General features: G+C 49.2%; 1 pseudogene; it reads right to left on the bottom strand.

The window, feature by feature from the left end:
- Nucleotides 1-357: 357 nt before the first annotated feature.
- Nucleotides 358-24,807, bottom strand: LOC144159743 (uncharacterized; annotated as a pseudogene).
- Between the last annotated feature and the right edge of the window lie 954 nt (nucleotides 24,808-25,761).

The following is a 25,761-nucleotide window of genomic DNA, read 5'->3' as shown; positions in this document are numbered from 1 at the left end:
TGGGGTTCATGTTTTATGGGTCACAGTGGTACCTGTTCTTCTAGTGCATTTTGTGGCCCATTGCCCGAGATATACCGTTTTTTCTCTGAAGATGTGACGTGCCTACGTTTAGTCCTTCAAAAGTGTAATATCGTCACAGTATTACCTGTTCTCGTGGTGCTTTTTGTGGCCAATTGCCTATCACATATCGTTGTCTTTTATTCTGAGCATGTAACATGCTTCACTGAATTAAGTCATTAACTAATGTGATTTGAAAACAGAACAAGAAAACTTGAATTTTTAACCCGATATTTTATTCCATTTTTGTAACACCATGCACCAAACAGAAGTGCTACAAAGTGTATTAACATTGCGGTACAGAACATGGCACTACTCAGCATCACTGTTGCTGAAGAAGAAGCGCTTATCGCTAAACAGTGGCTTGGAGAGGTTGGTCACACCAGCAATAACGGTAATTATGGTGTCGATATACGGCAGCATATCTAAGTCAAAGTGGCTCTTAAGAATTTTAAAGGCCTTCATTCTCCGGATATCGCGTTCAACGTGCACCATGGCTCTGGCGATTCATTGGTTTGCTACCGTATCTGCAGTGCTTAGTTGTGGTTCTTTAAGGAATGGAGGCCTAATCAATTTAAGGTGCTTCTCATCACATAGTTCTTGAATCAGAAAACCTTTATCGAACATGTCTGCGTCCTTGTATGGCTCACACATGTCAAGCGTTCTCGTGTTTTTCACAATGTACGAGTCACTCGATCTTCCACCATACGCAGGACTCACATAATTTATGAGGCCCCCAGGGGTCTCCCCTGCCAGAACTTTTGCCGTATATGTCTTCTCGTAGTGGCTGTACGTCAGAAGCCTAGACTTTAGGTTTTTCGCCTTTTCAATGTTTATTCTCAGTGCAGTCGAGCACAACTCGAGTTTCAGCGTGGTTCTTCAAATACACTGTCGTGTTGGCTGTGATTGCATCTTTTGCTGGTGAGAACACGGCATGTTTAAGGATGCCAGAAAGTACCACAATGGATTCTTTAAAGGTCTTCGATGCGGTGGTTCTGGGCAAACCCAACAGCACACCGAGTAGGCAGACCGATATTTTGTGGTACAACTTCACAAAGCAAAGCACTGCATCGTCATTGTTATTGCAAAAACTTCGTGTAGTTTTTACTATCCGCATGTCGGCGTACAACTCTGTAATGTAGAACAATTCAAAGAAACTTATTCCCGAAATTATGCTGAGCTCTCTTTGCTTTCGAATTTCTGCTAATGCTGATGGTCTTATTTTGGCCAGTGGGAAACAGGTCTAGGGTGTTGACGTGTAGCGCTGCATCCTTGACGGCGGTTTGACTTTCTGATGGACCTAAACAAAACAGAAAAATTGGTCCAGCCAAATTGCATGACAGGTCCCACAATAAAAGTAGGTTACCGTGTGTTAAAGCATGTTCGTCCTTCATACCACTGACAACACTAATAGAAATACTGGGAAAATCATTCGTCGTTGAGGCTGTTTAGGGGAGAGCAGAAACTTGATGCATAATATTACGCATATTATGCAAAACAAAACTATTATGCGATGGTCAAGATGTACCCTTAAGAAGGCTATACGATAGATGTGGGTGGCGACTAATAAGACGCACTCAATATGAATGAGCTTGGGAGTACCTGTTACCCGTTTTCCGCATGCAGTCTGTGTCAGAGTAATATTGCAAGAATCTCAAACCTCAAATGACTAATGAAAAATGTACCGTCCCCTCCTAAATTAAGGTGAGGAAAGAGCGAAAGCGACAATAATTCGTGCACTAAGTAAACGCATCTACAAACTATCTAAACGTATACCAATACGTCATTTATGAGATTAAGGTGTATTATTGCACTCCTTCAGATTTGGGTGCATGTATTGTCTTATCCCTTTCTCCCTTTCTCGCGATTTTCAACTGACCGTTTTAACACAATAGAAGCCAGGGCTCACGCATTTAAAGTCCTGTAAGCGGATAATTTCAATGGAATTTTTGTCGGGATACTTTTGATAACGCAAGAGTTAAGAGTCATTTTCTGTAATCGTAGTCCCTCGGTAGATGGTGATACTTCCCTGCAGATCAGGCAAGGTGGTAAAGCCAGCTTCCAAAAACCAAGCTTACATCGATACATTGAAAGTCGGCTTGATCTCTAAAAACAAACGCAATGCTGGGAAGGCATTTCTCTAGGAGCAATTTAAGCTACTTTATATCAAAATATGAAGGCCCTAGGACCTTTTTGTATTTTTATGGGAGCTTTTCGGTCGCCACCGGTCCCACTAGGAAGGTTTTCGTGTTAAAAAGACGTACAGCTCTGCTCCGTGGCTGTAAGCACGCCAGATGTACTCTCCTCGGAGGAGGAGGATGCACCAGGCCCCGCAGCTTTTTTTGGCTGCACACAATTAATGGTCTGTGAGTAGAGCCTTCTAATTTCTCCCTATGTGAAAATGGCTGTGTGTGGGTAAGTCAATTTTAAAGTAATCATACATGGGAAATGAAAGTACTTTAAACAGGTTGTTCAACAGGACCTCTCGAAAGTCAGCGTGAGGCATGCATCCTTACATGGGCGTCGGCAGGGGGGTTCAAAAGCCCCCCCCCCCCAAAAGCAGTAAAATTACGATTTCCCCTCGCCCTCTCCTCGCACAGTAAAATGGGCTTGCCCCCCCTCCCCTCAAGATACTTCCGATGGCCATGCATCCTTCGAACACCCTCATTTACATAATCTAACCCATGAATGACCAGTCCATCAGCTCCAAGTATTGTTGCGTTATGGTGACACACAAAACATTTAAACACATACTCGGGAGAACATTGTATACAAGCTCGTGTATGCAGTAAGAAACAATGTTTTGATCGCAGCGTCAGGCATGCATTATAGTCGATAACGTACGTGCTAGGAGCATGCTCGGCGAATACCTGCTAGGCGGTTCGCTGGCCGGCACTGCTTTGGCCTATCCCACCTACGAACTGGCAGATTTCGCGACGGCACGGCGCCTGGCAGTAGGCGTCTGCACCGGTAACCTGGAGGTCGAGCACTCAGTATACAAGTATATTGTTACTGACATTGTTGGCGCGCGCCACAGCGCGCGTCAACAACGACGTCCGAAACCATCATCTCCATTTACCTAGAAGCTTGCCCGAGCCCATCACTTGGCACGCGAAGAAGCTGGCACCCATGTCGTGGTTTCGGGGGGACGAAGATCCGGAAGAGCGGCTGGACCCACCTACCCCCCTCACCACCTTTAGGAGCATTACAAAACACTATCGGGAGCAGCGGCGCACTCTACCCCCACCTCATCATTTGCTTGACAAGGGGGAGCAAGTGAAGTGGCGTCTGCTCCAGAGCAACACCTACCCGACCCCATCCAGAATGAACCTGCTCTACCCCCAGCTTACCCCTCACCCGCATGTCCAAACTGCCAACAGGCCCGCGGCACCATCTACCACATAGTCCTTGCCTGCTGTCAACCATCCAGCACCACAAGACGCTGCACGACTGCGAGAACACCCCAACACCTGGGAGGCGGCTATCAGGGCCTCGGACGCGGAGGGTCAGCGCCAGCTGATATCCTTAGCGGATGAGGCCTGCAGGACCAATGGGACCCTGGACGTAGGGACCAGCCAAGGTTGATCACCTGAAGTTCTTTATGGCTCCAATAAAGTCTATTCCTCCTCCTTGGCATAAGCTGGGTAGTAGAAGTCCCCGTCGGCAAAATGCTTGCTGCACCACTCAGCAGAGTACGGCACGGCTGGCTTCCCCATCCCTAACAGAATCATCTGCACTTTCGTTAGTTTTACATCGTTCGGATACCTGTGAAAACTGACGCCTTTCTCCTTGCAAGTCGAAGCGCACAGCGGTACTGAACAATAATTCACTATTGCAGCTTTCACGGCCACAACACAAATCTTCAGTACTTCCGCTCAGCCGAATCTGCGACTCAACTAAACTAAAACGCCCAAAAATACTGAAAGCAGCACGTTTCGCGCAGGCACGGCCCGGTCTACCCTCCGTTGTTTTTTTCCGCTACAGAGAGTGTGTGCCCTAATGAAGACAGGGCGCGGAGCGAATTTACCCGGCCTCGCGTGAGTAAGGCCGTTGATTTTTGCGTTTCAGGGGCACATCATTTATCTCTAGCCAAACTGTGGGAACAACCGACGACAAATAAGCGGCTGTACAAACCAGCTGTTGTTCTTCGACGCAAAATGAAGTTCTCGAAGATGAAAAGAAGTTTTCCAAGATGGTGATGGTAACAAAAGCTTTATGACCCTTCACTGTCTTCAACTCTAAAGTAAGCCACTACATCGAAGCGTTCTTGTTACGGGCCTCCTACACGCAAACAGCCACTGGAGACTACGAATAAATTCTAAAGGGCAGTAGCTAAACGGCTTCGTTACTCTGCACTGCGGTGCAATAAAATGAAAGCTAGCAAATGTATGAAGCACATGAATGTATTCCCGGTACACATGTGATGTTGTTGAGTGGGAGAATTCCCGTAAAATGACATATCTGGATTGCCGGTAGAGCAACAAATGTGGCGGGTGCTAAAAAAGAAGAATTAAATTTCAAAACAGCCCGCCTCACGAATCGATGTCTGACTTAACCTATATAAAATTTGCCTAACTCCGGGCCAGGCCGGGGTTAAACACTCGTGTCTGCCAGAGACGAGGGTTTCAGCTTCTTTCGACTTGCTTTTCCAGCCTCAAATAAATGTTCTACACATGTTTGATGCTGGCCTACATTTTCCATGTGGATTTATCCCAAACGGCCGCGCCAGTCGTCCAAAAACGCTTGCCCAATGCTGCTTGTACCCCTTAAGCCCGTTGTCGCGACGGCGACAGACAGAAGCGAAAACACACGTCTGCACGCTACAGCGCCGTGGACCCAAACTGGGGTCCCCGCTTTATTCCCACGCTCGTGCCCAGCGCGCACCGCAAGCGCGTGGTCAGCACTCGCCACTCGTGGCTCAGCCCCAGCGTCATCGTTCCTGGAGCGTGCCCGTTTGCGGCAGCAGACGACGCAAGCTGCTGGGGCGCCGCCACATAGCCCCCCCCTCTTCAGACGGAGTGTCGGCAAAACGGACAGTCTTTGCGCTCGGATGTTCACGGGTGGGACTGCGAACGGAGGGGAGAGTGGTGGTGTTCAGGGTGGAGTGGTGGATGGTGGTGTCGAAGGCAGGCGGTTCGGCCTCGGTGAAAGCGGGCTTGAGGCGTTCGATGGAAACGACAATGTCGCGGCCGTTAACGCGAACTGTAAACGTCTTTTCACCGCGTGAAATGACGAGATGAGGGCCGGTGTAGGGCGGTTGAAGTGGCCGGCGGGCACTGTCGACACGGATGAAAACGCATTGGCTGACAGAAAGACTTGTGTGAATAAAAGTGGGTTTTGTGGAACACGGCCGTGGCGGTTGGGGACGGATATAGCTGAAAAACCGGGCTAAATCCTGTACGTAGGATGGGCCAGGAGAGGAAGGGTTATCCTGAGGCCGTGGAGGGACCAGGAAGTCTGCCGGTAATCGCAAAGACGTGCCGTAGACCATTTGGGATGCGGCCCAACCAAGATCATCTTTGATGACAGTGCGTAATCCTAGCAGCACAAGAGGAAGGTGAACTGCCCACTGCTCAGGTGATTCGTGAGCCATCAGCGAGGCCTTGAGCTGACGATGAAACCTCTCGACCATGCCGTTGGCTTGAGGATGATAGGCCGTTGTTTTTAGGTGAGTAACACCGAGTAGGCATGTCAAGCGGCGAAAGAGTGTGGACTCAAATTGGCGGCCACGGTCTGTGATAATCTCCGACGGCACGCCAAAACGGGCGATCCACGTCGACATAAGCGTGGAAGCAACAGTCTCAGCCGTAATATCGTCGATTGGAGAAGCCTCCGGCCAGCGGGTAAAACGGTCGATCACTGTCAAGATGTAGCGGCAGCCCTTAGATGGTGGTAGTGGGCCAACAAGGTCCACGTGAATTGTGGAGAACCTTGAGTCCGGTAGTGGGAAAGTAGCCAGAGGCGATGTGGTATGCCGAGAGACCTTGCATTGTTGGCAGGCGAGGCAGGAACGGGCCCAAGCGCGTACGTCAGTATTCATGCCCGGTCAGACGTATCTCTCGGCAATCAAACGCCGTGAGGCACGAACTCGAGGATGAGAGAGACGGTGAATAGAGTTGAAGGCAATGCGCCTGAGAGACGCAGGAAGGTACGGCCGTCTGCGGCCTGAGACCGGGTCAATGTCGCAAACGATGCTGATTCCCGAATCAGGGCATAGAATGTCCTCGAGGTGCAGAGAGGAGCTGTTTGAAGAACGTAGAGTTCGGAGCTCCTCGTCATCGCTTTGGGCTTGGGCCAACTCCTGAGAACTGAAACCGGAGCGCTGTATGGCGGAAATACGGCTAAGGGCGTCGGCTGGAATGTTGTTAACTCCCTTGACATGCCGAATGTCCGTCGTAAACTCTGCAAGATAAGCCAAATGTCGCGTCTCTCGGGGAGAATATGTAGTCTTCGATGACTTGAAGGCGTTCGTAAGAGGCTTGTGATCGGTGAAAATCACGAAGCTGCGGCCTTCGAGGAAAAAACGGAAATGCTTCACAGCGAGGTATGCCGCCAGGAGTTCCCGTCCGAAAGTGCTGTACCGTTGCTCAGTGGGAGAAAGCTTCTTCGAAAAGAAACCGAGCGGGTGCCAGCTGCCGCGGATGTGCTGCTGAAGTACACCTCCAATCGCACAGTGGGAAGCATCTACCATCAGGCTTGTGGGAGCGTTGTGGCGCGGGTGCACGAGGAGGGTAGAAGAGGCCAGGCGCTCCTTGGTGGTAGTGAATGCGCGATCAGCAGCTTCAGACCATTCAAGACTGCACTCGGGAGACTTGGAAGTTCGAAGGAAAGTTTCGAGAGGTTGAACAATGGCCGCACAGTCCGGGATGAACCGTCGGTAATAATTCACCAGCCCTAGGAAACGGCGAAGTTGGCGCAAGGACTCAGGTCGGGGAAAGTCGATTATGGCCTTCACTTTGTCTGGCAGAGGGCGAATTCCATTGCAGTCAACGAAATGACCGAGAAACTCCAACGACGGCAACCCGAATGCACACTTTTCGCTATTAAGGATGAGGCCATGCTCTGCTAGGCGTTCGAAAACTATCCGCAGATGGTGCAGGTGCTCAGATAGCGATGAACTGGCGACAAGAACGTCATCTATGTAGGCGAAAACAAAAGGTAGGCCACGGAGGACGACGTCTATGAAGCGCTGAAAAGTCTGAGCTGCGTTGCGTAACCCGAAAGGCATCCGAGTGAATTCAAAGAGGCCAAACGGTGTAATGATGGCAGTTTTCTTGACGTCATCCGGGGCTACGGGGATTTGGTGGTAGGCTTTTTGGAGGTCAAGCTTTGAAAAGATGGTACATCCACTGAGGTTATTGGTGAAGTCCTGTATATTAGGTAGGGGGTACCTGTCGGGTACCGTGGCCACGTTCAAGGAGCGGTAATCACCACAGGGTCGCCAGTCTCCTGATTTCTTCGGGACCATGTGTAACGACGAGGACCAGTTGCTCGATGACGGGCGAGCAATGCCGAGTTCAACCATGTGGTGAAATTCCTGTTCCGCGATTTTATGTTTCTCTGGAGCCAGTCGACGCGCCACGGCGTGCGTAGGTGGACCGGTGGTGATGATCTGATGAACGACGTCATGCTTCACTGGCTTTGTCCAGTCTGGAGGGGCAGTCAGGGAAGGAAACTCGTTCAGCAATTCCCGGTACGGAGAAGGCAGGTCACAAAGAAGCGTAAATGCGAACGGATGGACTGGAGACGATTTGCCGATGACAGAAAGGCCGGTTTTGGCGTCCAGGATTCTTTTTCGGGCCATGTCAACCAGGAGGCCGACGTGCGAAAGGAAATCGGCTCCTAGAATGGCGTGACTCACGTTGGCCACGAGGAAAATCCAGCGAAACGCACGGCGTAGGCCGATGTTTACCATCAGGGATTTTTTCCGGTACACGGGAATGCTGGACTTGTTAATAGCTTGGAGATGGCACAGTGGTGCTTGAGTGCGGTCACAGGAATTAGCGGGGAGCACACTCACTTCAGCACCAGTGTCAACTAGGAAACGTTGACCACTGGTTGCATCTGTGATGTAGAAGAGGCGACTGTCGCTGGCTTGGGAATCGGTCGCCGCCGCTAACGATCCCCCGTCCCGTTTCCCGGCCAGCCGCAAGGACGGGTGCAACGTCGCGCCGCTGCACCGAAGCGGCGATGGTACCAGCACAATGAATCAGGGGGCTGAGGTGGCTGGCGCGTTGTGCCTTCGTGGCGAAATACTTGCGGAGACGGGGTACGGCGAGAAGGGCAAAACCGGCGAGCTCGAGGGTTGCGAGGCGGCGGCGAGCTGTAACCAGCCGAGGCGACAAGCTCCTCCAAGTTTTGCATGCGCTCTCGGAGAGCGGCGAGGTCGTCGGATAGCGTTGAGGGCAAATGAGTAGCAGGCGCCGCCAGGGTGGTATGGTCGGAAGATTGAGCGGATGCCACCGTGGACAAAGGCGGATGCAACGTGGCGACTTCCATTATCTTGTCAGCATGCGCGGCCAACGCGGATAAGGGAAGGTCAGAAGCAGTCGCGAGAATCATCTGCACAGAAGAGGGGAGCCGTCGCAGGAAAAGTTCCTTCAACAAACGGGAGTCCGTGGCAGAAGGTGCGTCGCCGAGCAGGGTTTGCAGTTCGTGAAGGAGCTGCGAAGGTCGACGGTCACCCAACTCCTCTGCAGAAAGCAGCCCCTGGAAACGCTGCCGTTCCGAAGGGCTCGTGCGGCTCAAGACGGCAGCCTTCAACGTGTCGTAAGGGTTCGTGGTAGGCGGGTTGGCAAGGATGTCACGAACCTCAACCGCGATCTCAATAGGCAGTGACTGTAGTAGATGGTTGAAGCGGGTCTCTTGCGACGTGATGTGACTCACTCGGAAGCTTGCCTCGGCTTGAAGGAACCACACGTCGGGGTGCTTAGCGCTGAAGGGGGGCAAACGGCAAGCGACGGCGGAGATGCCAGGTGAAGAGGCAGCGGAGGACACAGAAGGACCGCTGGCGTCGCGGGGAGGGTCCATTCTGAGTACGTGGCTCCGCTGCAACGTCCGGGTCACCAATGTCGCGACGGCGACAGAGAGAAGCGAAAACACACGTCGGCACGCTACAGCGCCGTGGACCCAAACTGGGGTCCCCGCTTTATTCCCACGCTCGTGCCCAGCGCGCACCGCAAGCGCGTGGTCAGCACTCGCCACTCGTGGCTCAGCCCCAGCGTCATCGTTCCTGGAGCGTGCCCGTTTGCGGCAGCAGACGATGCAAGCTGCTAGGGCGCCGCCACACCGTGTATGCTTGGCTGGAGCGAGAAACTTGTTCTTCACTCCCCAGTTCTTTCGGTCCCTCCACCGCAGACTTCTTCAGCCTCATACGACCAAGTTGTTGCCAGTAAGTGAAGCCACAAGCAATAGCAGACAGTAGAGGTATTTTGCTCGAGCAGAAGTTTCCAGAAAACCTGTTAGGCTGTCGTTGCGGCGCAGGACTGCACGTGCATAGCTATTTCTTACCCACGGTTAAGGAGGGGAATGTCGTCATTGTGAGTGATTTAGGGTGTGCGCAATGCGTTACATATATATCAGGTCATTTCCACTCTTGGAGCAGCAATGTATGCGAGCACCGCTGTTGGGAATCGGTGAAAATGCCCAAGAGTGTTTTTACTACTGATTAGCGGTGAGCCTGTTTGCTTCTATCTTTGTCGGGACACCGATCGTGGTTCTGATTGCGCAATCACATTAACGAGCCTTAAAGAGCTTCACTGTTACTCCGCCTCAACAACAGTGGTAAATATAAAGCGGACCTGACACCCGTCATAGGCAACAGGAGCGTTCGCAGGAAGTGTTCGGGAATGCTCGGTGTGGGTGTTTGCACTCCACTGGCGGGTTCCTGGGTCCATGTCGGCCTTGCCTGCGGAAGGGGCACACAGGTCAGGTCACAGAGAAAGAGTAGTGGACCCCCTTTTTTATAAACTTGAATCCTCATTTTTTACCCACTATCCAATCCACCGTGTTATGCGGAAGAGCGTGCTCTTATTTATTTTAGAATGGCGTTTATTAGCAGGCGTCCAGCAACTAGTAACGAAGGCTGGTTGTTCCAGAGGCCAAGCTTGTTCGGGAGTCCACGCTCAGGTCTCGCAGCGAGAGCGGTCTCGATAGGGCTGCTCCGGCTGCTCTTCCGATACAGGCAAAAATACAAACGCTGCTGTGCGGTGATTTTGCTTTCAGTTAAAAATTACCATTGTTTCGTTACAATCACAGCGAGTGGTTTGTAGCCGAGCTTGATGTCATGGCAAAAAACCCATGTTAAACGTAACGGGTCATTAAGGACTATATTTTTAACCAATTGTTGAAGCACACAAGCTGCGTTTTAACAGTATTAACCGTAATTAAATTAGCAGCAAACCAGTCCTTTGCATGAGTTGTTGCAGTCTGCAAGAATGCAATGGCGTGATGAACGTGTGAAGCGGAGGAAACTATCGAGGTGTCATGAGCGTATTGAAATAGCGGAGTGGAAACTGCATTACAAAGATCATTAACAAATATATTAAACAGCAGGAGGCTTAGTATCGAACTTTCAGGTACTCCAGATTTTATCGGTGAAAAGCTGCTACGAGAGTCTCCTAGAGAGACACATTGACGCCGGCCATGCAAGAAATTTTGAAGCAACTGCAAGAACGGTCCTTTAAATTCAAGGAAGGAAAGTTTACATAGCAGAAGACTGTAGGGTACACTGTCAAAAGCTTTCTTTATATCTAAGAACAAAGAACAGGCAACTTGGTTATGCTCGAAAGCCATATTTAACAAGTCAGAAAAGTTTTCGAGCAGAGTTTTAGTGCCTTTTTCTTGAACAAAGCCGTATTGGTGAGGTGAGATTATATTGTGAGGCTTTAAAAAGTGTGTCATAATTCGAAACGGATATTTTTCGAGTATCTTGGAGAGGCATGATAGAATAGATATCGGCCTTTGTAAAGAGGAGTAACTATCGCTGCTTTCATACCAGTTTGTATGTTGCCCATAGCAATATAGCTAATAGGAGCCTCATTCTGGGATTTCATTCAGTGCTTCCATAAGCCCAACACGAGAAAAAATCCCCAGAAGGTACAGTGACCTCCTGGTCCGCTACCGCTTGAGACGAAGAACCTTTCTGCCTCCACATCTCAACAAGTCTCGCGAAGACACGGTCATCTACGACAGTTACAAACTAACACATTTACACACGGTACATCTATACACTCAATGCATCCGACATTTTACACATACACTTGCAAACTCAGCATACAGCTATACACTAGTTACCACATGGCATAGGAGTGTCACCACACACATTCGTTTGGCCTAAATAGAAACCCCTCATTTCAGCGGTGGAAGGCTTGGTTGACCAACTCCAATCCGGATCATCAACAACATCTCGTAATCCGGGCGAGAGAGGCCGCCAAGACCCAGGGCTTCCTCGACTAAGGAGGCTCAATCTGGCGGTAAAACCAACATCATTGACTGCTCAAACAAATGTTTATTCCTCTTCTTTCTCCCCGTTTCGCGCAGGCACGGCCCCGTCAAACCTCCGTTTTTTTTTTCCGCTACAGAGAGTGTGTGCCCTAATGAAGACAGGGCGCGGAGCGAATTTACCCGGCCTCGCGTGAGTAAGGCCGTTGATTTTTGCGTTTCAGGGGCACATCATTTATCTCTAGCCAAACTGTGGGAACAACCGACGACAAATCAGTAGCTGTACAAACCAGCTGTTGTTCTTCGACGCAAATGAAGTTCTCGAAGATAAAAAGAAGTTTTCCCAGATGGTGATGGTAACAAAAGCTTTATGACCCTTCACTGTCTTTAACTCTAAAGTAAGATACTACATCGAAGCGTTCTTGTTACGGGCCTCCTACACGCAAACAGCCACTGGAGACTACAAATAAATTCTAAAGGGCAGTAGCTAAACGGCTTCGTTACTCTGCACTGCGGTGCAATAAAATGAAAGCTAGCAAATGTATGAAGCACATGAATGTATTCCCGGTACACATGTGATGTTGTTGAGTGGGAGAATTCCCGTAAAATGACATATCTGGATTGCCAGTAGAGCAACAAATGTGGCGGGTGCTAAAAAAGAAGAATTAAATTTCAAAACAGCCCGCCTCACGAATCGATGTCTGACTTAACCTATATACAATTTGGCCTAACTCCGGGCCAGGCCGGGGCTAAACACTCGTGTCTGCCAGAGACGAGGGTTTCAGCTTCTTTCGACTTGCTTTTCCAGCCTCAAAAAAATGTTCTACACTTGTTTGATGCTGGCCTACATTTTCCATGTGGATTTATCCCAAACGGCCGCGCCAGTCGTGCAAAAACGCTTGCCCAATGCTGCTTGTACCCCTTAAGCCCGTGTATGCTTTGCTGGAGCGAGAAACTTTTTCTTCACTCCACAGTTCTTTCTGTCCCTCTACCACATACGTCTTCAGCCTCATACGACCAAGTTGTTGCCAGTAAGTGAAGCCACAAGCAATAGCAGACAGTAGAGGTATTTTGCTCGAGCAAAAGTTTCCAGAAAACCTGTTAGGCTGTCGTTGCGGCGCAGGACTGCACGTGCATAGCTATTTCTTACCCACGGTTAAGGAGGGGGATGTCGTCATTGTGAGTGATTTAGGGTGTGCGCAATGCGTTACATATATATCAGGTCATTTCCACTCTTCGAGCAGCAATGTATGCGAGCACCGCTGTTGGGAATCGGTGAAAATGCCCAAGAGTGTTTTTACTACTGATTAGCGGTGAGCCTGTTTGCTTCTATCTTTGGTGGGACACCGATCGTCATCCTGATTGCGCAATCACATTAAGGAGCCTTAAAGAGCTTCATTGTTACTCCGCCTCAACAACAGTGGTAAATATAAAGTGGACCTGACACCCGTCATAGGCAACAGGAACGTTCGAAGGAAGTGTTCGGGAATGCTAGGTGTGGGTGTTTGCACTCCACTGGCGGGTTTCTGGGGCCATGTCGGCCTTGCCTGCGGAAGGGGCACACAGGTCAGGTCACAGAAAAAGAGTAGCGAACCCGCTTTTTTATAAACTTGAATCCTCGTTTTTTACCCACTACCCAATCCACCATGTTATGCAGAAAAGCGTGCTCTTATTTATTTTATAATGGCGTTTATTAGCAGGCGTCAAGCAACTAGTAACGAAGGCTGGTTGTTCCCGAGGCCAAGCTAGCTCGGGAGTCCACGCGCAGGTCTCGCAGCGAGAGCGGTCTCGATGGGGCTGCTCCGGCTGCTCTTCTGATGGAGGCAAAAATACAAACGCTGCTGTGCGGTGATTTTGGTATCAGTTAAAATTTACCACTGTTTCGTTACACTCACAGCGAGTGGTTTGTAGCCGAGCTTGATGTCATGGCCAAAAACCCATGTAAAAATTAACTGGTCATTAAGGACTATATTTTTAACCAATTGTTGAAGCACACAAGCTGCGTTTTAACAGTATAAACCGTAGTTAAATTAGAGCAAACCAGTCTTTTGCATGAGTTGTTGCAATCTGCAAGGATGCAATGGCGTGATGAAAGTGTGAAGCCGAGGAAATTATCAAGCTGTCATGAGCGTATTGAAATAGCGTAGTGGAAACTGCAATACAAAGATCATTACAAAAATATTAAACAGCAGGGGGCTTAGTGTCGAACTTTGAGGTACTCCAGATTTTATCGGTGAAATGTTGCTACGAGACTCTCCTAGAGAGACACATTGACGCCGGCCTTGCAAGAAATTTTGAAGCAACTGCAAGAATGGACTTCTAAATTCAAGGAAGGAAAGTTTACATAGCAGAAGACTGTGGGGTACACTGTCAAAAGCTTTCTTTATATCTAAGAACAAAGCACAGGCAACTTGGTTATGCTCGAAAGCTATATTTAACAAGTCAGAAAAGTTTCGCGCAGAGTTTTAGTGCCTTAATCTTGAACAAAGCCATATTGGTGAGGTGAGAATATATTGTGAGGCTTTAAAAAGTGTGTCATAATTCGAAACAGATATTTTTCGGGTATATTGGAGAGGCATGATAGAATAGATATCGGCCTTTGTAAAGAGGAGTAACTATCGCTGCTTTCATACCAGTTGGTATATTGCCCGTAGCAATAATGCTAATAGGAGCCTCGTTCTGGGATTTCAGTCAGTACTTCTATAAGCCCAACACGAGAAAAAATCCCCAGAAGGTACAGTGACCTCCTGGTCCACTACCGCTTGAGACGAAGAACCTTTCTGTCTTCACATCTCAACAAGTCTCGCGAAGACACGGTCATCTGCCGACAGTTTCAAACGAACACATTTACACATGGTACATCTATACACTCAATGCGTCCGACATTTTAAACATACACTTGCAAACTCAGCATACAGCCATACACTAGTTACCACATGGCAGAGGAGTGTCACCACACACATTCCTTTGGCCTAAATAGAAATCCCTCATTTCAGCAGTGGAAGGCTTGGTTGACCAACTCCAACCAGGATCACCAACATCTCGTAATCCGGGCGAGACAGGCCGCGAAGACCCAGGGCTTCCTGGGCTAAGGAGGCTCAATCTGGCGGTAAAACCAACATCATTGACTGCTCAAACAAATGTTTATTCCTCTTCTTTCTCTCGGTTTCGCGTAGGCACGGCCCGGTCTGCCCTCCGTTGTTTTTTTCCGCTACAGAGAGTGTGTGCCCTAATGGAGACAGGGCGCGGAGCGAATTTACCCGGCCTCGCGTGAGTAAGGCCGTTGATTTTTGCGGTTCAGGAGCACATCATTCATCTTTAGCCAAACTGTGGAAACAAACGACGACAAATAAGCGGCTGTGCAAACCAGCCGTTGTTCTTCGACGCAAATGAAGTTCTCGAAGATGAAAAGAAGTTTTCCAAGATGGTGATGGTAACAAAAGCTTTATGACACTTCACGGTCTTTAGCTCTAAAGTAAGCCACTACATCGAAGCGTTCTTGTTACGGGCCTCCTATACGCAAACAGCCACGGCAGACTACAAAAAAGTTCTAAGGGGCAGTAGCTAAACGGTTTCATTACTCTGCACTGCGGTGCAATAAAATGAAATCTAGCGAAATGGATGAAGCACACGAATGTATTCCCGGTACACATGTGATGTTTTTGAATGGGAGAATTCCCGCCAAGTGACATGTCTGGATTGCCGGTAGAGCAACAAATGTGGCGGGTGAAAAAAAAAAGAATTAAACTTTCAAACAGCCCGCCTCAAGAATCGATGTCTGACTAACCTATATACAATGTGGCCTAACTCCAGGCCGGGCCAAGGCAAAACACTCGTCTCTGTTCGAAACAAGTGTTTCAGCTTCTTTCTACTTGCTTTTCCAGCTTCAAATAAATATTCTACACAGGTTTGATTCCGGTCTTTATTTTCCGTCCCAAACGGCCGCGCCAGTCGTGCGGAAACGCTTGCCCAATGCTGCTTGCATCCCCCCATAAGCCCGTGTACGCTTGGCTGGAGCGAAAAACTTGTTCTTCACTCCACAGTGCTTTCTGTCCCTCTACCACATACTTCTTGAGCCTCATACGACCAAATTGTTGCCAGTAGGTGAAGCCACAAGCAATAGCAGACAGTAGAGGTATTTGCTCGAGCAGAAGTTTCCAGAAAATCCTTTAGGCTGTCCTTGCGGCGCAGGACTGCACGTGCACAGCAATTTCTTACCCACTGTTAAGGAGGGCGATGGCGTCATTGTGTGTGATTTAGGGTGTGCGGAATGCGTTACATAAATTTCAGGTCATTTCCCCTCTTGGAGCAGCAATGTATGCGAGCACCGCAGTTTGGAATTGGCGAAAATGCCTCAGAGTGTTTTTACTACTGATTAGCGCTGAGCCTGTTTGCTTCCAACCTTTGTCGGAACACCGATCGTGGTCCTGGATGCGGAATCACATTAACGAGCCCCAACGAGCCTCACTGTTACTCCCCCTCAACAACCGTGGTAAATATAAAGCAGACCTTACACCCGTCATAGACAACAGAACGTTCGCAGGAAGTGTTCGGGAATGCTAGGTGTGGGTGTTTGCACTCCACTGGCGGGCTCCTGGGGCCATGTCGGCCTTGCCTGCGGAAGGGGCACACAGGTCAGGTCACAGAAAAATAGTTGCGGACCCGCTTTTTTTTAAGTGCGAATGCACTTCTTAAGCGAGCCTGAAGCGTCCGCCGCCGTCCGCATTCCGCCGCCGTCCGCATAGCAACAGCTGCGGGTGCGCGCACTCCTCGACTTCCTTGGCAACGGGGGGAGGTGGGCGCGTGCTGCCTGGCCGCTGACATGGCACATACCCACGTGGGGGATTGGCCAGGAATCTCCTCTTCTTCCTTGGCAACGGGGGGAGATGGGCGCGCGCTGCCTGGCAGCTGACATGGCACATACCCACGTGGGGGATTGGCCAGGAATCGGGCGTGAGAAGGGCTAATGCACCCGATTAAAGGAGTACTGACACGAAATTTCAAAGCTGAGATCCGCTCTAGCAATCAAGTACAACGACAACACAAATAGGTGTCTGTGAATAAATGCATCTTTCTTTCTTTGTAGTTGTGTGTGTGTGATCTCTTTCGCGAACATTACCGAACCGCACAAATTCAACTCATGCATTCCCACTTTCACATTCTTCTCCTCGGGGAAATGTTTACTTGAATCCTCGTTTTTTACCCACCACCCAATCCATCGTGTTACGCGGAAGAGCGGGCTCCTATTTTTTTTATAATGGGGTTTGTTAGCAGGCGTCCAGCTACTAGTAACGAGGGCTGGTTGTACCAGAGGCCAAGCTAGCTGGGGAGTCCACGCGCAAGTCTCGCAGCAAGAGCGTTCTCGATGGGGCTGCTCCGATGACTGAGCTTTGCACATAGACCTAGTGGGGGATTGATGGCACGTGAAAGTCAGCCTCGGTCTCAGTTGAGCACGGCCACACTGGCGCGCTTTCTAACGGCCACTATCTCTGTTGCACTTACCCCCCGGGAGAAAATGAAGCCATTCTTTGCGACTCAAGGCGAGGCGAGGATGAGCGGGGTGAAAAACGGCTTAAGGCGCTGAACGTGAACAGTCTCACGGCATCGGATACGACGATCTATAGGAGGAGTGACCGGCTCAACGACGTAATTCACGGGTGAAGCTCGCTCGACGACTCATTAGGGTCCCTCGCATTTAGCTTGTGGTTTGCTTGAAACGCCGGGGGTATTGGACGGTGTTCAAAGCCGAACGAGGGAGCCAGCACCGTATGTAGGAGCGCCGCTGGAAACGTCGTGGCGGGACTTCCGACGTCCTTGGTCTGCGGCTGTGAATGATCTCGCCAGTTCGCGGCACTCTTCTGCATGCTTGGCCATTTCTGACACTGGTGCAGACTCTCACGCATCCGGGTGCTATGGAAGTATAGTGTCCAATGTACACGATGGCTGACGCCCGTATAATAAAAATAATGGCGAGAAGCCGCCCGTGATTGTCTGCGTTTCTTGCTTTCAGTTTTTGCAGCACAGGGGTAAGCAACTAAGCTGTTTAGCAGCCGACAGGAACGTAGCGAATTTAGGTTTAGGCTGCACGGGCTGCTCTTCCGATGGAGGCAAAAATAAGAACGCTGCTGTGCGGTGATTTCGCTTTCAGTAAAAATTACCAGGCGTTTCAAATTGTTTCGTTACACTTACACCGAGTGGTTTGTTGCCGAGCGTGATGTCAGGGCAAAAAACCAGTGTTAAAATTAACCGGTCACTAACCACTACATTTTTAACGAATTGTTGAAGCACACAAGCTGCGTTTTAACAGTATTAACCGGATATAGATTAGCAGCTAACCAGTCCTTTGCATTAGTTGTTGCAATCTGCAAGGATGCAATGGCGTGATGAAAGTGTGAAGCCGAGGAAACTATCAAGGTGTCATGAGCGTATTGAAATAGCGGAGTGGAAACTGCATTACAAAGATCATTAACAAAAATATTAAACAGCAGGGGGCTTAGTATCGAACTTTGAGGTACTCCAGATTTTATCGGTGAAAAGCTGCTACGAGACTCTCCTAGAGAGACACATTGACGCAGGCCATGCAAGAAATTTTGAAGCAAGTGCAAGAACGGTCCTTTAAATTCAAGGAAGGAAAGTTTACATAGCAGAAGACTGTGGGGTACACTGTCAAAAGCTTTCTTTATATCTCAGAACAAAGCACAGGCAATTTTTTATGCTCGAAAGCCATATTTAACAAGTCAGAAAAGTTTTCGGGCAGAGTTTTAGTGCCTTTTTCTTGAACATAGCCGTATTAGTGAGGTGAGATTATATTGTGAGGCTTCAAAAAGTGTGTCATAATTCGAAACAGATATTTTTCAAGTATCTTGGAGAGGCATGATAGAATAGATATCGGCCTTTGTAAAGAGGAGTAACTATCGCTGCTTTCATACCAGTTTGTATGTTGCCCGTAGCAATAATGCTAATAGGAGCCTCGTTCTGGGATTTCATTCAGTGCGTCCATAAGCCCAACACGAGAAATAATCCCCAGAAGGTACAGTGACCTCCTGATCCACTACCGCTTGAGACGAAGAACCTTTCTGCCTCCACATCTCAAGAAGTCTCGCGAAGACACGGTCATCTACCGATAGTTACCAACTAACACATTTACACATGGTACATCCAAACACTCAATGCATCCGACATTTTACACATACACTTGCAAACTCAGCATACAGCCATACACTAGTTACTACATAGCATAGGAGTGTCACCGCACAAATTCGTTTGGCCTAAATAGAAATCCCTCATTTCAGCAGTGGAAGGCTTGGTTGACCATCTCCAACCGGGACCACCAACAACATCTCGTAATCCGGGCGAGACAGGCCGCGAAGACCCAGGGCTTCCTGGACTAAGGAGGCTCAATCTGGCGGTAAAACCAACATCATTGACTGCTCAAACAAATGTTTATTCCTCTTCTTTCTCCCCGTTTCGCACAGGCACGGCCCGGTCTGCCCTCCGTTGTTTTTTCCGCTACAGATGGTGTGTGCCCTAATGAAGACAGGGCACGGAGCGAATTTACCCGGCCTCGCGTGAGTAAGGCCGTTGATTTTTGCTGTTCAGGAGCACATCATTCAACTCTAGCCAAACTGTGGAAACAACCGGCGACAAATAAGCGGCTGTGCAAACCAGCTGTTGTTCTTCGACGCAAATGAAGATCTCGAAGATGAAAAGAAGTTTTCCAAGATGGTGATGGTAACAAAAGCTTTATGACACTTCACGCTCTTTAGCTCTAAAGTCACTAGAGAGAGAGAGAGAGAGAGAGAGAGAGAGAGAGAGAGAGAGAGAGACTTTATTACAGAGAAAGCAGAGAGGTTTGCCAGCATGAATTCGCTTACATGCTACTCTGCGGGGAAGGGGGGAGAAGGAAACAAAGGAAGAAGGTTGAAGAAGAAGAGTAGGAGACAAAAGATAAGAATAAAAAAATAATAAAAATTAAAAATGAACAGAGTCCTGTTTAAGGGCGCTGAGTAAAAAGTAAAAAAAGACTGCACACGCTATGGCGATGGCTACAGTGTTGTAGCGACGCCAATGTCCTCGAGGTACTCGAATAATGCAGACAGGGCTTTGCGCTGGCAGGATGGTGAGTGGAATGGTCCAAGCATCAAGCTTAGTGTTTTTGTCCAGGTTGGACACATTCAATTCTTTGCTGTAAACGGGCCCTTGAATCAGCATAAGCAGAGCACTCTAGTAGTATATGTTCGATGGTTTCGGGTGAGCCACAGTTCTCACAGTATGCGTTGGAAGTCTGGCCTGTACGATGAAGGAACGAATTTTTAAACGCTGCATTAAGGCGCAGTCGATGGTACAGTGTCTCCAGTCGGCGAGGTATTCGTTCCGGCAGCCTCATTGTCATGTACGGGTCTATGCAATATAGAAAGGCCTGATGAAACTCCGGAAGGAACCATAAGCGGTTTTTCTCACCCAAAACTACTGCCTTAATCATGGCTGAGGCATCATTTTTTGTGAAAAAAATCCTTCTTGGTGTTCTCAATTCTAGGCCCCTGCGGGCAAATGAAATGCACTAACGTGGCTATCTGGGCGTGTTGGTTTAACATTATTAGGAGAAGACAGCGCGGTTTACACACGGACACAAGGAGGAGTACTTGACACTCGTGTGTGTCAAGTACTCTTCCTTGTGTCTGTGTGTAAACCGCGCTGTCTTCTCCTAACCCTGCGGGCAACCTTATCCGCTTTCTGGTTACCCAATATGCCACACTGGCCTGGGAGCCACTGTAGTGTCACACGATGTCCAGAGACGAATGCGAGATGTTGGAGATACTTCACTTCTCGCTGGGCATGTTCATGAAGGCTGAAACAGCTAGCGCGTTGCAGGGTCTGAAGAGCTGCCTTCGAATCGCAAAAAATGGTCCACTGTGTCGACGGCTGGCGAAGAATGTATCGGATGGCTTCTTTGATCCCATGAAGCTCAGCCGACGTGGACGAAGTCGGTCGCTCAAGGCGGTATGACAGGGCTTTCCCAGCTGATGGATTAAAAAATTGGGCCCATCTCCCCGCGAGGGGGACTCGAGTAAATGCGTCGCATAGGGGGTGGGTGTATTGCGTTAACGTTTAGTGTTTGGGGAGTTGGTGGTAGTGAATGCATTGTATCAGCAGCTTATTGACGTAGTTTAAATGAGTCAAGGATATAAGGCGCGTTCGTAGCCTTTGATTCTGTGTCGGTTTTGTGGCGCGGTGGGAAGAACACCATGTACCTCGCGTTCCGCCCACAGGTAGTGAATGCGTTGTATCAGCAGCTTCTTGACGTAGTTTGAATGAGTCAAGGATATAAGGCGCGTTCGTAGCCTAAGATTCTGTGTCCGCTTTGTGGCGCAGTGGGAAGAGCACCATGTACCTTGCGTTCCGCCCGCAGGGTCGTGGGATCGAAACCTGGCGCCGATAACTATAGTTTTTTTATAGTGTAGGAGGATGGCTGCGGACAACGCCGAGGGACGACGGGTGACAGTGCGAGTTAAAGAAATGCTCTGCATTTAAAATTCCTGATGAACTGCACTCAGATGTTGCCGACCCATCAGTAAAAATGTGAGTCGTTGTAGTATAAAGTTTGTTAATGTGTGCGAGTGTCGTCTGAAGTAGGCTGATTTGAGGCATTCGCTTTTTTTAATCAATTTCAGGTATAAATTCTTTTACCCGAAGGGGCGACAGAGTCCAGGGCGCGAATCCCAGGGGCATTGTCTGCGGTTTTTGAGTTGGAATTTGAGCTTTAATACCCCTGATTGCTTGCCCAAAGCTGGAATTGCTTCGATCTGCGATATGAGCCAACGAATGCGTTCTTGTATGTAACGTGTGCCTCAAATGAATTCGTAGTGTTTCTTGAAGTCGTAACACGTCTAGCAGGCAGCCGGCTTTAGCAATTGTCCCAGAACGCGACGATCCTTTAGGAAGGCCGAGGCACTTCCTGAGGCAGTTATTCCTCGCCGCTTCAAGCTGTCTTTTGCTTGTAGGGGACAGCTGCTGCAGGACAGGGATGCTGTAGCGCAACACGCCATCAACACACGCCTTGAAGAGAAGCACCATGGAACGACAATCGCTGCCCCAGCGTGTGCCAGCAAGATATCCAATAATTTGGGATGCCGTGGAAATTCGCATACGTAGTCTCTTTACTTCCGGAGCCCAGGAGAGGTTTCTGTCGATTTTAACACCAAGATCCCTTTGGGTACGGACGTATTTCAAGGGCCGGCCACCAAGAAATAAAGGATATCTATCCATGCTCTTACGGGTGAAGGCCATAGCGCTGCTTTTTTCTGGGGAGAGATGAAGTCCTTTAGGCTGTAGATGTTCTGATATTTTTGCAAGTGACGTCTGGAGCTTCTGTTGCGTAACGAGACGTGACCTCGAAGCACTCCAAAATGCAGATATCGTCCGCGTACAGAGTTATCTTGACCCTACGGGGGAGAACACGCTTCAGGTGAATGAGCACGATATTGAATAGTAAAGGACTTAATACAGCTCCTTGAGGTACCCCTCTTCTTACTTCATAACACGGTGTAGGCCCTTCTTCTGTGCACATGAAAAGTTTTCGTTCTTCAAGACAGCTTGAAATCTATGCGTATAATCTTACGCCTAAGCCAAGTGAAAGAAGGGACTCTAGAATTGCATCGTGATATATGGAGTCGAAGGCTGATTTAATATCTAAAAACACCGCAATTGGTATGTGTCCGGAATTTAGTTCTTCTTCCAAAGACGATACGAGGGCAATAATGCTGTCAATAGCCGATCGGTTCTGTCTAAATCCATTCATTTGAGGTGGGTACAGTTTTTTAGTTTCCATGTACCAAGTCATCCTTTTGAAGATCGTCTTTTCCATTAATTTCCCAACACAGCTAAGTAAGGCTATCGGTCGAAACGAGTCGTAACGTGTTGGTGATTTGCCAGGCTTTAAGATAGAAATAATGTTCGCTATTTTCCAATCAGACGGGACGGTACCACGCAGCCACGTTGCGTTGTAATACTCCAGAAGACGCAGGCGGGAGTGCTGGGATAGATGCGAGGTTGCCTCATAAGTGGTTTCGTCCTAACCAGGAGAAGACCGTTTCTTGACGTCGGAAATCGCTGCATTGAGCTCCTGTATCGAGAATGGCAGGTCCAAGGCATTTAAGGCAGCGGCCGGTGGCGCAGAAGGGTTGGAGTGTGCGCGTATCTGAGTAGATGAGCTTGCAGACAGGAGCTTGCAGTATTCGTTAGCTGCTTCCTTCTGGGAAATGTTTTCGTGCAACGACAGCACGCTGAATGGGTGTAGCTGCGGTATATGGGTACACATTCCCTTTACAACGCGCCAAATGTGCGATGACGGCTTGGGAACATCTAATTTTGCACAACAATCTTTCCATTGCTGCCTGCTCAACTTTTCCAGATGGCGTCTTACATGTCTATATGCCCTGCGAGCTTGTTGCAGGTCTTCTTAGGTTTTGGTGCGACGCGCCTTCCGCTCCGCACGCCTGCGAATGGCTCGTAAACGCTCATACTCCCCATCCGTCTTGATGTTTGAGCGCCTTCGTGTGACACACGTTGATTCCCTGAGACATCGAGCCATGAAGGGAATGAGGTCGTCATCTGACGTCGCTGCAGTGATCCTCAGGTCCACGCTCTGTTCATAAGCATCCCAGTTTGTGCGCTTTACCTTCCTTCCCAATCGGAATGCATCTTTCTCGAGGTAGGATAGTAGAACTGGGAAGTGGTCGCTCCCCCTCGTTTCCAGGTCTGTGCACCAGGAAAACTTTTGAGCGATGCAGCTTGATACGAAAGAAACGCTAATACAGCTGCTCACCATCGCGTTTTTCGTGTATGTGATGCTGCCATCATTAATGGGCTCAATATAGTGTCTGATAAGCAGCTCTGCTAATTCCGTTCCACGGGAACTTGAATGTGCGCTACCCCAGATCTCATGGTGCGCGTTGAAGTCACCGCAGATTAGGTAAGGCGGGGCCGTGATAGTGAGAATGCTTTGTAGCCTCGAGGCGTCAAAGCCATTGCCTGTAGGCAGCAATAAAAGTAAATTGCTGTCTTCCAATCATGGTTTTGGCACACACATAATCTTCAGTTTCATGAGCAGGCACAGCGACTCTGGCTACTGGAAAATCATTGCGGACACCAATAAAAAGACGACTCATGCCGTTCGAGCGTTGAGAATGCAGCAAATTGTAGTTTTTTAACCTAAAGTCATCCTCAACACGAGACTCGGATATTACAATAAATGGAAATTTATATGTACGCACAAGTTGGCGAAAATCGGCAAGTTTTGAGCGTAGACCGCGAGTGTTCCATTGAAAAATTGTACAGGTCTTAAGATTTTCGTTGATGAGTGGTTTCGCGGAAGGGGTGTCCGATGAAGTCAGCTTCTGTGTACTCCGGACCCATATCGCGAAGTTGAAGACGCGGCCACGAGAGGTTCCAGGGACAAGACGGCTTCAACTTCAGGGATATGTCCATACGAGGCATGGGCACGTAGTAGAGCACTGATTGCTGCGAACAGCATTGGGATCAGCATACCGGTGATATCGGCCTGCGTGGGCACACCTGTCGTCCGTTCCTGTACCCTGCGGGGACGTCGAGTTGGTGGGGAGGCTACGTCCTGTGGGCACGCGTCAGGTGTGACCTGAGAAGCTTTGCTGGAAGATTGATCCCGTGTAGCTTGCGCATAGGACTTGTTTTTGGGAACTTCAACATTAAGCGGAGGGTCACTTGAAGGCACAATAACAGTTGAAACTGCGACTTCAGGGTTCGATGGTGGCTCACGTCGTGCAGGAGCTTTCCCTTGTATTTGCTCGACACTGCGTGCAAGAGTAGCTGCCTTTTTCTTCGGGCAAGCACCAAACGACGGGGAATGTGGGCCGTTACAGTTCGCGCAGCGGGGTTGGTTGCGCGAAGTGCAGTCCTTGTGGGAGTGGTCACCAGAGCATATTTTGTAGCGAAGCTTTCCTCTGCAATTCTTGGCGATGTGGCCATGTTTCTGGCACTTGAAGCACTGTGTGCCAGATCCGATGTATTCTGCCACGGGGAAGCTGTAAAACCAAGGAACACCCTAGCAGGCAGAGGGGAACCCGGCTTAAACTCCAAGATGACAGAGCGTCGGCGAGTCTCAGCGACGACTTGATTTTCATCGCGTGAGTAGGTGACTTGCCGACGGGCAGATACCACACCTTGATCGCTCAGGTAACTCGCTAGTGCCTCATCCGTGTACTCCAGGGGCACGCCTTGGATTTTCCCATACGTCTCCATGTATGAACGAGGCACGCGCGCCTCGACTGTCATGCCAGTAAGGGAGGAGACGTGAAGAAGTCTGTTGACAGCGGCAAGGGACGACACAGTCACAATAAGACTTCCATCCTTGTTTAGGCGATGGGTTAAAACCTTTTATTGTGCCGTTGCCACGACTTCTGACGCCAATACGTTGGGGTTGACTCTCCACAAACTGCAGCCTTCAGCTGGTTCAAAGACGACGGGAAAACCAGCGGCTCGCTTTTTTTTGTAAGTGACCAGCGTGAACTCTCCTTGATTTGTTTCCATGTCAGTGGTTTCTCGAGACACGTTCTGACCATCAGGTTGCTGGTCAACAGCATGCTTTTTAGGGGCTGGTGGGATTTCTGGGTTGTCATCGGGAGTGGAGTCGCGTGTACTTGTGGGAATACCTTGATGTGGTCCGCTTGGAGGAGATAGACGTTGGTGAGTTCCGTCCATTGCGACAGCATCAAGCGCAGGCGATGGCGGCACCCTGCTAAGCTGCAGGGTGCGCTCCCAGCTTCGCTGAAGCCATTTGACACGGCGAATCCGGCTTTTTGAAGTCACTGGGTGGTGGTAAGGAGGCAGCGCAAAGGATTGTAGGCACTGCGTAGAAACACCGGTACAAAAAACGGGAAAACTGAAGAGAAGCAAAAGCAACCAGTCACTACATCGAAGCGTTCTTGTTACGGGCCTCCTACACGCAAACAGCCACTGCAGACTACAAATAAATTCTAAAGGGCAGTAGCTAAGCGGCGTCGTTACTCTGCACTGCGGTGCAATAAAACGAAAGCCAGCGAAATGTATGAAGCACATAAATGTATTCCCGGTACACATGTGATGTTGTTGAGTGGGCGAATTCCCGCCATTTGACATGTCTGGATTGCCGGTAGAACAACAAATGTGGCGGGGGCTAAAAAAGAAGAATTGAATTTCAAAACAGCCCGCCTCATGAATCGATGTATGACTTAACCTATATACAATGTG

This window comes from Haemaphysalis longicornis, unplaced genomic scaffold (genome assembly GCF_048455015.1).
Source record: "Haemaphysalis longicornis isolate Haplotype H1 unplaced genomic scaffold, Haemaphysalis longicornis Haplotype H1 scaffold_10, whole genome shotgun sequence".
NCBI classification, from domain to species: Eukaryota; Metazoa; Arthropoda; class Arachnida; order Ixodida; family Ixodidae; genus Haemaphysalis; species Haemaphysalis longicornis.
This window is presented reverse-complemented; position numbering and strand designations above follow the sequence as displayed.